The following is a 16,312-nucleotide window of genomic DNA, read 5'->3' as shown; positions in this document are numbered from 1 at the left end:
AATTTTTTTTGTATTTTTTTAAAATTGTAGTGGTGTAATCAAATTATTAATACTTATAAATTTTGTAATTTTAAAAAGTTATAATAATAATTTTTCTAAAATAAATTATAAAAATAATTTATTTAATATATATATATATATATATATATATATATATATATATATATATATATATATATATATATATATATATATATATATATAATGCATTAAATATGAATATATTTTTTGGTCGATAATCCTCTATAATATGAGATTCTATCTGTCTGTTAAAAATTGAACTTTTGATAAATCGTGTTATCACTAATGAGACAGCATATTTTAAATATTATTCATTAATTAATTGATTTTACAAGTTAAATATTTAATTTTGTAATATCATATAAGTAAATTACATGCAAAATATTTCTTTATTTATAAAAACAAAATAATAATAATCAACTAAAAAGAATAAAAAATTACAAATAATTTAATAACTAAAATTTGTGAGACGACTAACTTAAAAATTTAATTTCATATAAAAATAAATATTTAATTATTTTGATGATAGTGTAATGTAAGAGCCACATTCTAAGGCGTTGGTCGAGCATTGTTCATAGTTTTCACATGTTATTCCAGCTATTTAATCTAAATTGTTAATTAATATAACTAGCTGTACATTATGTTATGTTACTTTTTAATTTAATGAATAAGTATTGAGTTGTTCTCTCGTCATTCATGCTATTGCGTCACGCAACTTTTATTACATTTAAATAAATAAATAAATAATTAATTAAGCCTGTCATCTTTTAAAGACTACTATGATCTATAAATTAAAAATATCCCAGTGTTTAAAATTTCAACTCTACTTTTTTGTCTTTATTGTTAAAATTCGAGAAAATATTATTTTCCAAATTCATTAAATAAGTAACATGTATGTATGAAAAAATGTAATAACTTTATTTAATAATAATGCCAGCATAATAATTGTAATTAAGGAGTTTAACAAGTAATCAAGCCTTTTCATGATTTCATCAAACTTGGTTAAAATAATATGATTTTATTTTAATTAATTTTAGTGGTGTTCATTACACTCAACTATTTCATCTAAATTTTAAAAATATTTTATTCTAAAATTAATTTTCAGACGTATTTTGTATCATATTTTTCATATAATTTTATTTACAAATCGACTAAAAGGATGTGTCATTAAGTCAAAATTCATTTTTACTTATGAATTTTTTTATACATAGAAAGCATAAATTTTTTTATAGTAGTGTAAAATTTGCTATGAAATTTCCGGATAAAATTCCAAAATATTCGCATAAACTTTCGATAAAAATCTTAATATATAAAAGATTATGGATGTACTAATATTACTTACGAAATCTTAAAATCTTGATAATTACCCTTTCACAAGGCAACTCTATGATCAGTAGGGAAATATAAATGTTCTATTAGAGTTGACTTTAACCCCACCTTCATTGAGTTGACTCCAACACTTTGTCTTTCTATAAATTTGTCTTTCTATAAATTTGCAAATAATTACCTATCTTTCCAAAATCATTATATTCATTTCTATATTCAATTATTGGTTATATATTTTATTTTTCATTTATAATTTTGGTACATTTTATTTTTCTTTATCAACAATGCAATTACGGTAGAGTGGTGTTTGAATGAAATATGTTAATGAGATAAGAGAATTTTTGAGGGAATTTAAAATGATTTGAACAAAATTTATTATTTGAATAGAAAAATGAAGAATTATTAAAATAATATAAATTCATAAAATATTTTATTCAAGTTAAATGCAAGGATTTCAAATGACACAAAAGTAAAGAATTTAAAATTATGATTCCACTTTATATAATGCGGATCTTAAATTATTTATTATTAATTTTTCAAAATTTGCAAGATGATCCTCATATTTTATAAAAAATTTAAGTTATCTTCAAATTTTTAAAAAATTGTAAGCAAATTCCTAATAATTTTTAAATTTTACAAATTGATCCCTTTAAATTTACAAAAAGTATAAATTGATCCTTATTTTTCATATTTTAGATTTGATAAAAAAAAAAAAAATTTATAAAAATAACTAAGAAATTTAACAATTCCAAACAACAGACTTTAAAAATGAATGAATTAGAATTGAATTATTTGAATTCTTTAAAATTTTGAATTCTAAAAGTTCTTTCTTCCAAAGTTATTAAGAGATCCACATTATTGCTAAGAGTAAGGTGAATTCAACCGATGACTCTCACATTGTGGTTAAAAAGTTAAATACTAATAAGAATAATGATGTGAGGTTATTTGAGAAAGTTGAATGGATGAAACTTATCTACAATGCTTTGGTATAGGACGGATAAGAGTTGTTGCACTAAAGATCAAGTGGGTGAGTTTATTTAGAAATAAGTCATTTTATTGCAAGTTCCTAAAGATCAAGTGGGTGAGTTTATTTAGAAATAAGTCATTTTATTGCAAGTTCCTATAACACAATTTTAGTTGAGTGATCATATATCATTTTTCTTTATTGCAAAGTCAAACTCCTGATTATTTGAATTCTAAATTGTATTAATTTTATTTAAAAAAAAATTTATATATAAAAGTATTTCCTCCGAACTCATATATAAACATTTTTATAAAAAATCTATCCTGTAAAAAAATATCTAAATGTATTTAAGTCTTATACTTTTTTAATTTTATTCCTAGGTTTTGTTTTGAAAATTGTTAATATATATATATATATATATATATATATATATATATATATATATATATATATATATATATATATATATATATATATATATATATATATATATATATATATATTAGAATAATAATATAAAATATAATAATTATGTTAAAACCATTGGATTTTTTTATTATTACTTATATTAAAAACGAGAGAGAGTACTTAAAAGATGGTTCTCATCTGCGTCTAACATTTAGAGAATGAAGAGCATGACACAAGTCATAGTATCATGGAAGTTTTTGTGTGTGGATAAAATTCATATATTTAGTGAGTTGAATGTTGTTGGAAAATGATAAAAAAATAACAATAAAATAAATACAAAAATTTCAATATATTTAGAAAACACAACCGATATCACCGATCATAAAGCATATTAGTTGTGGCATACACAAAACAAATGTAGTTGTTAGATGAATTTTATTAATTTTTTATATTATATACTTTAGATTATATCGAATTAAAACATGTAACACAAGGTGAATTTATAATTTACAAAATGTTTTGAGAATGTAATTTATGGTATCGAAGTATATTGTTGTCGAAACATTTAGTTGTCGAGGAGTTAGTTTTGATATAGATTTTACTTAGGCCCAATTTTATAGTGTTAACAAAATTAGGTATTTGGACTTTGCTTGAGGAGCAAGCAACCCAACTATATAAATAGAGAGTAACACTTCTCATTGTGATATAACACATACTTGCAGTTGTAAAGAATAAAATTCTCAGTTTGAGAGCAGAGAGAAACTCTGTAAAAATTTCTTATTCTTCTTCCTTTTCTCGTAAACCCTAATTTTCTTTTCTTCTCAAAAATCAATTTTTCTTTCTTCTTCTGTTACAATTATGCAGCAAAATTTTGCAACCAAGGTTGGTTGATTCACTCGAGTGAAGAGTGAAGAACAAGAGGAGTAATCAATCAGAAGGATTGATTCTTGTTCATCAAGATTCAGTTCGGAATTCTCCATAGGTTTTGGTGAATTTCTTGAAGAGAATTTGGTGAATTTCCAACATTTGGTATCAAAGTCTGGTTGAGCGATTCGTGGAAAGCAATTACTGGGGAGCAAAACTTATAGGCTATTATCGAACGAGTCATAGTTCGAAACAGGATAAACCCATGCCTATAAAGGCCAACACATTCTTCTCCCTTACCAGATTTTGTTTTACAAACAGAATTACCTAGTGGATGGAAGGTTCCTAAATTTACCAAGTTCGCCGAAGACACTGAAGAGTCTACCGTCGAACACGCTGCCAAAGATCAAACCGAAGCTGGAGACATAGCAAACAATAAGGATTTGAATTTGAAATACTTCCCAGGTTCTCTCACAAAGAATGCGTTCACTTGGTTTACAATGCTACCTCTATAATTCGTCCATACGTGGACGCAGTTAGAGAGATTGTTCCATGAACAATTCTACATGGGACAGTCAAAAATAAGTTTGAAAGAACTGGCCAACATCAAGCGAAAGACTATTGAGTCATTCGATCAATACCTCAACAAGTTTAGACTTTTAAAGGTTAGATGCTTTACTCTAGTCCCTGAGTACGAATTAGTCGAAATATCTGCAGGTGGTCTAGACTATTCTATCAGGAATAAGTTAGACACGCAATATCTGAGGGACATGGCACAATTAGCTGATAGGGTTCAACAAATGGAACGCTTGAAAGCCGAAAAAACCAAAACTGGTAGATACCATAAGAAAGAAAAAGTGTCTTATATAGCAGTTGATGAATACTCTTTTGATGATGAAGAGCTTGTCGATGAAAGCGAGGTTAACATGGTTGAACTCAATCCTGAACCTTCTTACACGTGTAAATCATTGAAACCATTAAGCGTGAAAAGCCCCATCGAAGCCGAAAAAATAGATAAATACGTTGCTAAAACTTACACTTTCGATGTGTCTAAATGTGACGAGATATTGGATTTTTTAGTTAAAGATGATCAAATTATTATTCCTCAGGGTTTAAAGGATCCCCCTTTAGAACAGAAAAAGAAAAGGGGATTCCGTAAGTTTTATAACTTTCTTGGTCATAAAACATCTCAATGTGTTCTTTTCAGGGATTTGGTGCAGAAAACTTTGAAAGAAGGCAGGCTTCAATTTGGTGAAAGGCCAAAGATGAAAGTGGACTTAGATCCTATGAAGGTTGAAGAAGCCTTGTACTATAAACCTTTTGAATAAAGGATGGTGGAGACTAATGATGGTCCCATGGAGCTTCTGGTTGGTGAGTCTTTAGCTGAATCCTTTGAGTGTATAATGGTTGAAACTACTGATGGTTTCGACAAGAGAACTAAAGATGAACTAGAGGTGGTTTACCCTCAAGCTGATGAAGACCTGACTGGTTTCTAGGAGAAATGCAGAGTGAGTGAGTCGAAAGCGGTACTATGCCCAAGGTGCAACACGGTGTTCAATGAGAAATCCATTGAAAAGTTTGGAGCTGACAAAAAGAAGACACAAAAAGAAGAGAAGCCTATCATCCCCAGATTTGTGTTCGGAAAATATGGAGCACCGCGTTGAAATTAAGAATACAAGATGAAATCCTAGCAGCCTCGACCAAAGACTTTTCTTCCTCCGTCAGATATCCCATAAGAGAAGTGGGTGGAATATGTGAATCAGAAAGGGGGCAAGAGGCCGAAGTGGATATTGCTCGATTTGGAAAAATAAGCAAAGGCTCTAGAGAAAAAGGTAGAACCAAGAGGTTATATGGTTTCTCCTAATTACAAAGTAAAAAAACCCCATCAGAACACAATGGAGGCGTTACCAGCAAAATAAGAAAGTTGGGAAAGAAGCTCCGACTTCACAGCTGAAGCCTGTCGAGACCTTTGGATAGAAAAGATAACTTCCAAAGGGAGTGTGGATGGAAAAAGGGAAAATTATGGAAAACCAGACAATGGCCATGATTATTGACCCTGCAGGAAGAAAATGGATAGTACCATCCTAAAGCATGAAATGCTCATCTCAGGTCGAGAATAAGAAAGAACTCGAGAACATGCTTTAGTCAAATGAGGAGGAGCTTGAATATTCTCCTTAGTCGGATGAGGAGGAACCTGAGTATTTTCCCCAGTCTGATGAAGAGTTCGATGACGATATGTATGATGATACAAATGATGACACTTATGGTGAAAATATCATCATCAACTGCGGCATTGTATCAGTGTTGGCTGCAGAATATGATATGGTGTCAAAAGTCTCTGAAGTAGATGAGGATTTCATGCCAGACGAAATTGCTAAAGTCAAACCACTATGCTATCATGTTATGAATAATGGCGTGGTGGAGGAACGAAAAGCTATGTTTAAAAGGCCTAGCCCAAGAATGATGCATCATTTGAAACCATTGTTCATAAGGGAAAAAATCGATGGAGTAGCAGTGAACAAAGTGTTCGTAGACGGAGGAGCAACTTTCAACCTGATGCCTCACACTTTGTTTAAGAAAATGGGGAATTGTTATGTTGATCTCTGACAGCACAACATGGTTTTATCCAACTATGAGGGAAAAACTAGTAACACTCTTGGGGTTATCTAAGTCGACCTAGCCGTTGGTAAGACCACGCGATCGACGCTCTTTAGGGTGATAAACTCTAGAGAAAATTTCAATCTGCTATTAGGACAGGAATAGATCCATGGAACAGGGGCAGTTGCATCAATTGTACACCAAAGATTAATTATCTGGAGGAAAGATGGCATTGTCGAGAATATTGAGGCTGGTCAAAGTTACTGCAGGATCGATAAGGCAAAAGGTGCGAAGAAATCTTCCGACCAGCATTTGGAAAACATTGCGCCTTGTGATGACGAATCAGGATCCTACACTTCAGTCAACACCGGTCGTGTCCTGAATCTCGATCCTGACTACGGATTTATCTGGGATGCTGAAGAAGAAATGGAGCCTGAAATGGTAATTCCACCTACGGGGTGGCCGACAGTCGATGAAGATGACTGCTGAGTCAGGAAGTTTGGCTCGAATTTTAGCCTATTTGGCTGAAAACAAAAGAAAGTCGGCTCTAGAAGCTGAGAAACAAAAAAAATTGCCTATCGAAGCCAAAGTTGAAGAATGTGAAAATGGCCGACAAGGCCAAACAACAGCTTCAGAAAGTCGAAGGTTAGATTGAATTTATGACAATGAGCCTTTGGGGTTTGAGAAAAACCCATTAAATGAGTTGTAGAGAATGCAAGCGCAAGACCCACTCGAAGAGATGGAGTCACAAAAAGACCAACGTATACAAGCATTAAAGTTGGGTCGAAAATGAAGGTTAAACTGATCGAAGTATTGAAAGAATACATAGACTGTTTTACCTAGGACTATGGCAAAATGCCTGGCCTAAATCAAAGTGTGGTGAAGCATTGATTGCCTATTCATCCAGGATAACGGCCAGTAAAGCAACACCCTCGACAGTTTGCTCGAGAAATCACAATGAAGATTAAACAAGAGATCGAAAGACTGCTCAAAAGTCGGTTCATCAGAAATACAAGGTATGTCAAACGGTTAGCCAACATAGTACTTGTTATCAAGAAGAATGGAACTCTTAGAGTCTATATAGATTTTAGAGACTTAAACAATACTACTCCAAAAGATGAGTATTCAATGCGTGTGGTAGAAATGCTAGTCGATTTTGCCGCAGGCTTTGAATACTTTAGCATGCTTAATGGTTATTCTGGTTATAATCAAATTCTCATAGCAGAAGATGATGTTACCAAGACGGCGTTTCGATGTCCCGGAGCTTTGGGAACATACGAATGTGTTGTGATACCGTTTGGTTTAAAAAACGCCGGAGCAACCTATCAAAGTGCCATGAATGCCATATTCCATGTTTTTATTGAAAAATTTATGCAGGTATACATTGATGATATTGTGATAAAATCTTCATCTGAAAATGATCATATGGATCGTCTCCGATGCTCATTTGAGAGGATGAGAAAATATGGATTGAAAATGAATCCATTAAAACATGCTTTTGGTGTACATGTATGAGACTTTTTAGGTTTCGTGGTGCACAAAAAAGACATCGAGATCTACCAAAACAAAACAAAAGCGATTTTGGATCTTAAGCCTCCGTCGACAAAGAAATAACTCCAGTATTTGTTGGGGAAGATAAACTTCTTGAGAATATTTATATCAAATCTAAGTGGCAAGACGAAGTTTTTTTCGCCACTACTCAAGATCAAGAAAGAAAGTGATTTTCACTGGGGACGAGAGCAACATGAGGCTTTCGACGCCATCAAAGAGTACCTCACAAAGCCTCCTATTTTATTGCCACCTAGTAGGAATAAGAATATGAGGTTGTATATTACTGTGTCGGATACGACCATAGAACGTATGTTATCTCAAGAGGGTGATGTTGGTGTCGAAAGACCCATCTATTACCTCAGTCGAATTTTAATAGATGTTGAAACTAGGAACAATGTGATTGAAAAACTGTGCCTATGCTTGTACTTCCCATGTATGAAATTAAAGCAATATATAAAACCAGTTGATGTTTATGTTTCGTCTCATTGTGATATTTTTAAACATATATTGGCTAAACCCATTCAGCATAGTCGAATTGAGAAAAGGGCACTAGCATTAACAAAATTTTCTTTAACATATATGCCTTTGAGGGCTATAAAATGTCAGATAGTGGCATACTTTATTGTAGGTCGTGCTATAGTTGAACCATCACTAAACATGGTCGACAAGAACCCTTGGAGGTTATACTTTGACGGGTCAAGTCATAAAAATGGAACAAGAGTTGGAATCTTAATATTATCCCCACAAGACATTCCGACGAAGTTCAAATGTAAAGTCGACGGAAAGTGTTCCAATAATGAAGCAGAGTGTGAAGCCCTAATAACTGGTCTCAAAATCTTAAGGGATTTAGGAGCCAAGATGGTCAAAATAAAAGGGGATTCAAAGCTGGTGATCAGATAAATAACATGAGAATACAAGTGCATTAAAGAAAATTTGTTGATGTATTTCGCAATGGCGACACACCTATTAGAGTGCTTCGAGATTGTCAGCATCACACATGTGCCTAGAATGGAGAATGGAGAAGCCAATGAGTTAGCACAAATTGCATCTGGGTATAAAGTATCGAAAGATAAGCTCAAGAATTTTATTAAGGTGAAAGAAAAGATGGTGTTGAACATCTCACCATCACCCCAAAAATTTGTGCGTGTGTGTGTGTGTGTGGGGGGGGGGGGGTAGATGTCGTTACTAATAATTTTTTTTGAAAATTTTGAAACTTTTGCAAGACATGAAGTTTTTGCCATCGACAATTTGTCACAGTCAGATTGGAGAAAACCAATCATATAATACCTAGAAAATCCAGTCGGAAACACTGACAGGAAAATCAAGTATATAGCGTTAAGCTATGTACTCCTGGGAAATGAGTTGTTGAAGAAAACTATAGAAGGAGTGTTGCTCAAGTGTCTTGGAGATACAAAAGCATACTTGGCGATGTTTGAGGTACACAGTGAAATATGTGGGGGCCACCAATCTTGCCATAAAATGAAATGGTTATTATTTTGACAAGGTGTTTACTGGCCAAGTGTGTTTAAAGACTATATTGACTTCTCTAAAGGGTGTCAAGAATGTCAGATACACGCAAGCATCCAACATGTACCAGCCAGTGAGTTGCATGCAATTATCAAGCCTTGGACCTTTCGAGGGTGGGCATTAGATGTAATTGGTGAGATTTGACCAGCCTCGTCAAAACAATAAAAGTTTATCCTAGTTGGAATAGACTACTTCACAAAATGGATAGAAGTTATCCCTTTGATAAAAGTGGACCAAGAGGCTGTGATCAAATTCATTCAAAAACACATCGTGTATAGGTTTGGAATTCTTGAAACCATTACTACAGATCAAGGCTCAGTTTTTGTGAGTCAAAAGATGCAAGAATTTGCTGCTAAAATAGGAATCAAGTTGGTTACTTCCACACCTTACTATACCTAAGAAAATGGCCAAGTCGAGGTAGCCAACAAAGTGATAATTGATTTAACCAAAAAAAACATTGCCAAGAAACCTAAGAATTGGCATAAAACATTAGACCAAATTTTATGGGCGTGTCGAATATCCCCAAAAGAGGCAACGAATTCAACGCCTTTCCGTTTGACATTTGGGCACGATGTTGTGTTGCCAGTAGAATTTTGTTTATAATCAGTTAGGGTGCAACGGCAAAACGACATTCCGTCAGAACAGTATTGGAGATTGAAGTTCGACGAACTAACTGATTTAGAAGAAGAAAGGTTGGTTGCAATAGACATGTTGATATGATAAAAGGCATGTGTGGCCAAAGTATACAATAGAAGGATTAAGATGAAAACCTTTGCAATAAATGATTACGTTTAGAAGGTGATTTTACCTATAGATATAAGGGATCGAACTTTAGGAAAATGGTCAACAAAGTGGGAAGGATCATTTCAAGTAATCCAAACATTTACTAATAATGCCTACTGTCATACCCCAAAATTTGCCCGTTAATCTTGCAAGACATTTTTCAAGGCACTCCAACTCATTCTTCAAGGCATTGATCTTAAAGGAACAAAGACCCAGCACACAAGTGGCCAAATCTAGAAAATGACTCAAAATGGCTTGCTCGATAGGCGAGCAAAATCCTTCGCCTAGCGAACCCTTCGCTGCACCACTCGCCTAGCGAAGCTTGCGAATACCAGAAATTTTGGGCTTCATTCTGAGCCCATTAGGTCACAAAAATTATTATAAATAGTAGAGCTTCATTCACAAACGACAGACAGAAAGGGACGGAGAGAAACCCTAGCAAGGAAACCCTAACAGAAGCAACCGAGCAAACCCTGGAGGCTAACCAAGAGAATTCAGAGCAACCCTAAAGGAAACCCTGAAGGAAACTCATCTGCACAAAGGTTACCTCCGCCCAACTCAATCCGACACCAACCCTAAGAGTGATCTGCCAATTCAACGTTGCAATTCAATTGCAAACAGGTTTGCATTACTACTACCGTTTTATATTCCTAATTTACATGTGACATTATGATTAAATTTCTAAACGTATCTTAGGCTTTGCATGTGGGTTTAAGTATATATGAATGTGCAAAATGATATCTTGAATGTTTAACCATGTAATTGCTGTAATGGATGCCATAGGGTTTGGAGTTTCTGAAATCGTGTTGTCATCAAACCCAGAACCCGCAGCCGTTCGCTAGCACATCGCTAAGCGAACATGTAGCGAGTGCTCTCTAAGCCTTCGCTAGGCGAGGCAGTAGCGAACATGACAGTCGCTGTTTTTCGTTCTGTTTTGATCTTTGCTCATCTGACCTGTTTTATTATAACCATGCATTGTTTACCTGATACCATTACCGCTTTGTTTGGTGCAACTCTTGATCGCACCCCATTTGGTATTCTGACCTGTTTGTTGAATTTTGTGAGGGCTCACATACTCCCGAAGAAGGTAGCTTGCTAGGTATTCCACTTTATTTGTGGGATACCCTTGTGGAGATTCACCCTAATTACCTAACTGATTACAAATGTTTTGGAGATTCATCCTAATCACCTAACTGATTATAAAATATTGCCTTTGAATATGTGATCTTGGCCCTCTCTTTGTTGCCTTACGGTATTACGGCCATGTCCTGCGAAAGTGAGGATACACTTAGCCAAGACCCTTCGATTAAATCATCATGTCCCTATAAGATAAATCATAGTCCCTCGGATATTGCCTGCGAATATATGATTTCGTCCCTCGATGACCCTTCGTTGTAGCCTACGGTTAAATGATGATCGTCCCTTCGAACGCTAAGGTATCCTTACAAATGTTGCCTTCAATGACCGATCGATGACCCTACGACGTCCCTTACATCCAAAGGATAAGACTACTTATTTCTCAATAGTAAGGACAGTCTTACCCTCCTAAGGATAGGAAATACCCATAAAGACCTTGGGTAGGTACAACTCTCAATTGCTGACTCACAACTTAAAATATTTTTCACACCTCACACTTTGCAAAACATCTATTAGAAAATCACCATTTGGTATACATTCGTACTAGAATCATTGCCAAGTTATATTTTTCTAAACAGCTTTCAAAATTAAACGAGATAAATACTTTATATACATTCGTACAAGAATCATTACAAAGTTAAACTCTCTTTTCAAAACATTTTCTAAGCAGTTCACGAACACTTTTTTTTCAGACAAGAAAAATAACATAAGTGATCAAGCAATTAAGAGCCCATGGATAACCATGGATACAAAGGGTGCTAACACCTTCCCTTTGTATAACGTACCTCCCGAACCCAAAATCTAATTAAGGTCTTTCCTGTTCTTTTCCGCCTTTCCTTATTGGATAAAAGAAAAGTCAGTGGCGACTCTTGCTATCCGCGACATTTGCTTTCCAAAGCAAAAACACACGAAGTCAGTTCACCGTATAACAGAACTGGCGACTCTGCTGGGGGACAATTAAAAAAAAGAGATCACTTATTTGAATTGTCTGATTTACTTTTAAGGGATTGCTTGGGTATTTTATGCTTGAGTGAAAGATCCTACACCCGGATCTAGTGTACCTTAGGTAAGTAGCAAGAGATCATCGCGACTATCCGGCGTATACTGGAATGGTTAAAATGATGGCTACGGTTAATGTGACACTTTGGACGTCCCGATGTTCCTCATGTTTACTTGAGGAGAAATTTGGCGTCTGCGTGGTGTCATCAAAGCATTAACCAGACCTTTAGAACCCTAATTGACTCATCTTGGCCATTAGAAAGTAGTGAGATAACTGACTTCGGTTCCGACTGGGGTTGGTTGAGACTCGATACTACACTCTTTGAGATTGGACTTTAGGGAAGCTTTGGTCAACCACTTGGTGTTGCACTGAAGTGGACTTAAGGGAAGGTCAATGATTGGAGATCCTTTTAGAACCCGGTTACTATTCTAGGACAGGTTGAACCAACCAAACTTCAGTGGGGAGGGTACTTACCTATGGAACTCATGCAAGCCTTAAAACTTAGGAATGATTGTTGTGTGACTTGCTTGTGCTTGTTATTTACTTAACATCATAACATCATAACATCATAACATCATAACATCATGGCATTGTACTAACCGTTTCAAGGACTTAGGGATTTAACTTTGCTCTGTTTTGTAAGGCTATGGCTTCCAGGAAGACTATCCGGATCAATTTCGTAGCGACCTCTCCTCAACTCAAGGATTTAGTGTCAAAACTTCCCGATCATGCTCAGTTCATCAAGAAATATGGTTCTCTCCTCAATTTGGTTACCACTGGTTTCAAAGAAGATATGATGAGAGTTCTATTCCAGTTCTTCGATCCTAAACATCATTGCTTCACCTTCCCAGATTATCAGTTGGTACCCACATTAGAAGAATTCTCCAGGATGCTTGGGATACCTATCCTTGATCAAACACCTTTCAGTGATTTAGAAAAGAGTCCGAAGTCCAGAAAAGTTGCTGCAGCTTTACACATGACAAAGTCCGACATTGAAACCAATTGGGTAACAAGAAGTGGAGTTAAGGGTTTACTTGCCAAATTTCTGATAAATAAGGCCCGAGAATTCTTAAAGGTTATGGATGTCCATGCTTTCGAACATGTCCTAGCATTACTAATCTATGGTTTGGTGTTATTTCCTAATCCAGACCAATTCATAGACATGAATGTTATTAAGATATTTCTCACTCATAACCCTGTGCCTACCTTGCTTGGAGACATTTTGCATTCCCTTCACACTCGTACTATGAAGAGGCAAGGGACTCTCATGTGCTGCGTACCTTTATTATCCAGGTGGTTTATTTCGCACCTTCCTCAATCAGTCTTGAAGAATGAGCAAAATTTGAAATGGTCTCAAAGGATAATGTCGCTCTCCCATTCAGACATCCGTTGGTGTCCTCATCTCGAAGAAAATGTTATCATCATTGACCGCTGCGGAGAATTCTCTAATGTACCACTCCTGGGGATAAGAGGAGGTATTACTTATAACCCAACTTTAGCCCTACGTCAGTTTGGTTATGCTCGAAGAGATGGTCCACATGAAATAATTATTCAAGGCACTGTGTTTGACTATGACAACGACTCTCAAGGTCTCCGTCAAAGGTTTGTACGAGCTTGGGGCATGGTGAAAAGAAGCACTTTAGGACAGAAAAACTCTATTCCTATGGAGCCTTATCTCATATGGGTACGCGCCAGGGCTCGTGAGCTTACCATGCCATATCTTGCAATCGGACCTCTGATTGTCGAACCAAAAGTTGAAGAAGGTACTCCTCAGATCATTCCTTATCCAGATATGCCTACCAATGTTGAAGAATTGAAGAGATCCTGGATCCAGTTGAGAGAGGAAAGGGATACTTTTGAAACTCAATTCGGTGCAGAAAGGGAGAAAGTATTAGAGCTCACCAGACAGCTTAATGAGGAACGAAGACTCAATGCATATCTTCGCCCAAAAAGAAGCCGTCCCTGGGAGACTTGAGCTTTCATTGTATTTTTATTATTTCCTTTTTGTAATGGACATTGATTAAAGAAATTATTAATAAAAGTTTCTCTCTTTTTGGTGGTTTACGCAAAGTTAAATTCCAAAAGTCCTTGAAAACATTTCATACATTGCATAGCATAACATTGCATAACAGGTACTCTAAAGGGATCAATGTTCTCACGGTTTTCATTGCAAACAGAAAAATGGCCCTCGAACAAACCGTCAAAGATCTCCAGGCTCAGAATGCTCAATTCCAGGAGATGATCCTGAACTTATCCAAGGGGCAGGAGGAGCTAAAGGCTCTTTTGCTCGAGCAGAAGAAAGACAAGAAAGCTGTGAGTTACATCAACCCGAGAAGAAGGCTTAAAGGACAGGCCGCAGGAGCCAAGATTAGGATTCCGAAGGATCAAGAAGAGGAGACAGAAAATGATTCGGAAGAGGAAAATTTTGATCCCTTCAGCCCTGAGGACGACGATGAAGATTATGAAAATGAACAGTACTCTCCAAAAGATGATAAGTATAAGTTGCTGGAAGAACGCATGCTAGCTATGGAGGGTCAGAAGGTGCCCGGTCTGGATTTCGAAGGCTTAGGACTGGTCTCTGATGTGGTCATTCCCCGCAAATTTAAGGTCCCCGCTTTCACTAAATATGATGGTGCGTCTTGTCCTCAGATGCATCTGAGAGCTTATGTGAGAAAGATTCAGCCGTATACCACTGATAGGAAGCTATGGATCCGTTTCTTCCAAGAGAGTTTGTCTGGCACACAGTTAGAGTGGTACTATCAGCTTGAGAGCTCTAACATCCGCACCTGGACTGATTTAGCGACAGCTTTTTACAAGCACTACCAGTATAATTCTGAATTGGCACCTACTCGGCTACAGTTGCAGAATATGACTATGGGATCTAAAGAAAGCTTCAAAGGATATGCTCAAAAATGGAGAGACTTGGCTGGCAGAGTCAAACCCCCTATGACTGATCGAGAATTAGTGGACATGTTCATGGGTACACTGACTGGCCCATTCTACAGCCATCTATTGGGAAGTTCCTCATCGGGTTTCACTGAACTTATATTAACAGGCGAACGTGTTGAAAGCGGCATTCGAAGTGGAAAGATACAGGTGGCTACCTCTGCAAGCACCAAAAAGTCCTATCAGGGGAGGAATGAATCAAATGTTGTGTACCACCAGAGGGGTCATAACAAGAAAAATCGTGACCATGCTATTGGAGCAGTTACGATTGCAGCACCGCCATCTCAAAATTTCCAGCACAGACAAGACAGGCCAAGAAGGCAGTTTACCAAGATCAATATGACTTTAGCACAAGCACTGCAGGGTATGCTAAAAGCAAATTTGATTACCCTCAGAGATCCTCCTACAAATCCCAACACTGCTTCTCCTCGTTACAATCCCAATGCCAGGTGTGCATATCACTCCGATAGCCCTGGGCATGATACAAACGATTGTTGGTTGTTGAAGAATAAGATTCAGGATATGACCGAAGCTGGAGAAATTGAATTTGATCCTCCGGAGACTCCTAATGTCATCACTGCTCCTGTGCCTAATCATGACAAGACTGTTAATGTTGTGGATGACAATTCTCACATTTCTAATGTAGCTGACTTAGCATCTCCTCTCCTGACCATCAAGAAGAATTTATTGCAAGCTGGTTTATTTCCAGGTTGTGCTAAAAATTGCGATCTCTGTATACCCCGACCCAATGATTGCTTGAAGTTGAGGAATGGTATTCAACGGCTAATGGATGATCGTACCATTCTCTTCGAAAAGATTCCTAAGGTGGAAAACCCTATTGAAGAAATATCTGTGATTGCTAGGTCCAGAGTTCCAGTGAGGATTACCGCTACTAGAGTGCCTGTGAAGATTACTGCTGAGCCCGAGGTAGCTCCCCTAATTATTACTGCACCGGGCCCAGTACCGTATTCCTCAAGCAAAGCCATTCCATGGAATTATGGAGGTGATGTTTACATCCACGGTATAAAGCAAGTTGATAATTCTGCTAATCCTAATGACATTGTTGGGACTAGTAAAATTACTCGGAGTGGAAGGATCTTCTCTCCAGAAATCTCACCTCCCGCCCCTGAAACTCGAGGAAAGGAACCAGTAATCAATACTTCTCAGTCAAGGACACCAGTCAAAGT

Source organism: Lathyrus oleraceus, chromosome 7 (genome assembly GCF_024323335.1).
Source record: "Lathyrus oleraceus cultivar Zhongwan6 chromosome 7, CAAS_Psat_ZW6_1.0, whole genome shotgun sequence".
Lineage (NCBI taxonomy): Eukaryota > Viridiplantae > Streptophyta > Magnoliopsida > Fabales > Fabaceae > Lathyrus > Lathyrus oleraceus.
This window is presented reverse-complemented; position numbering follows the sequence as displayed.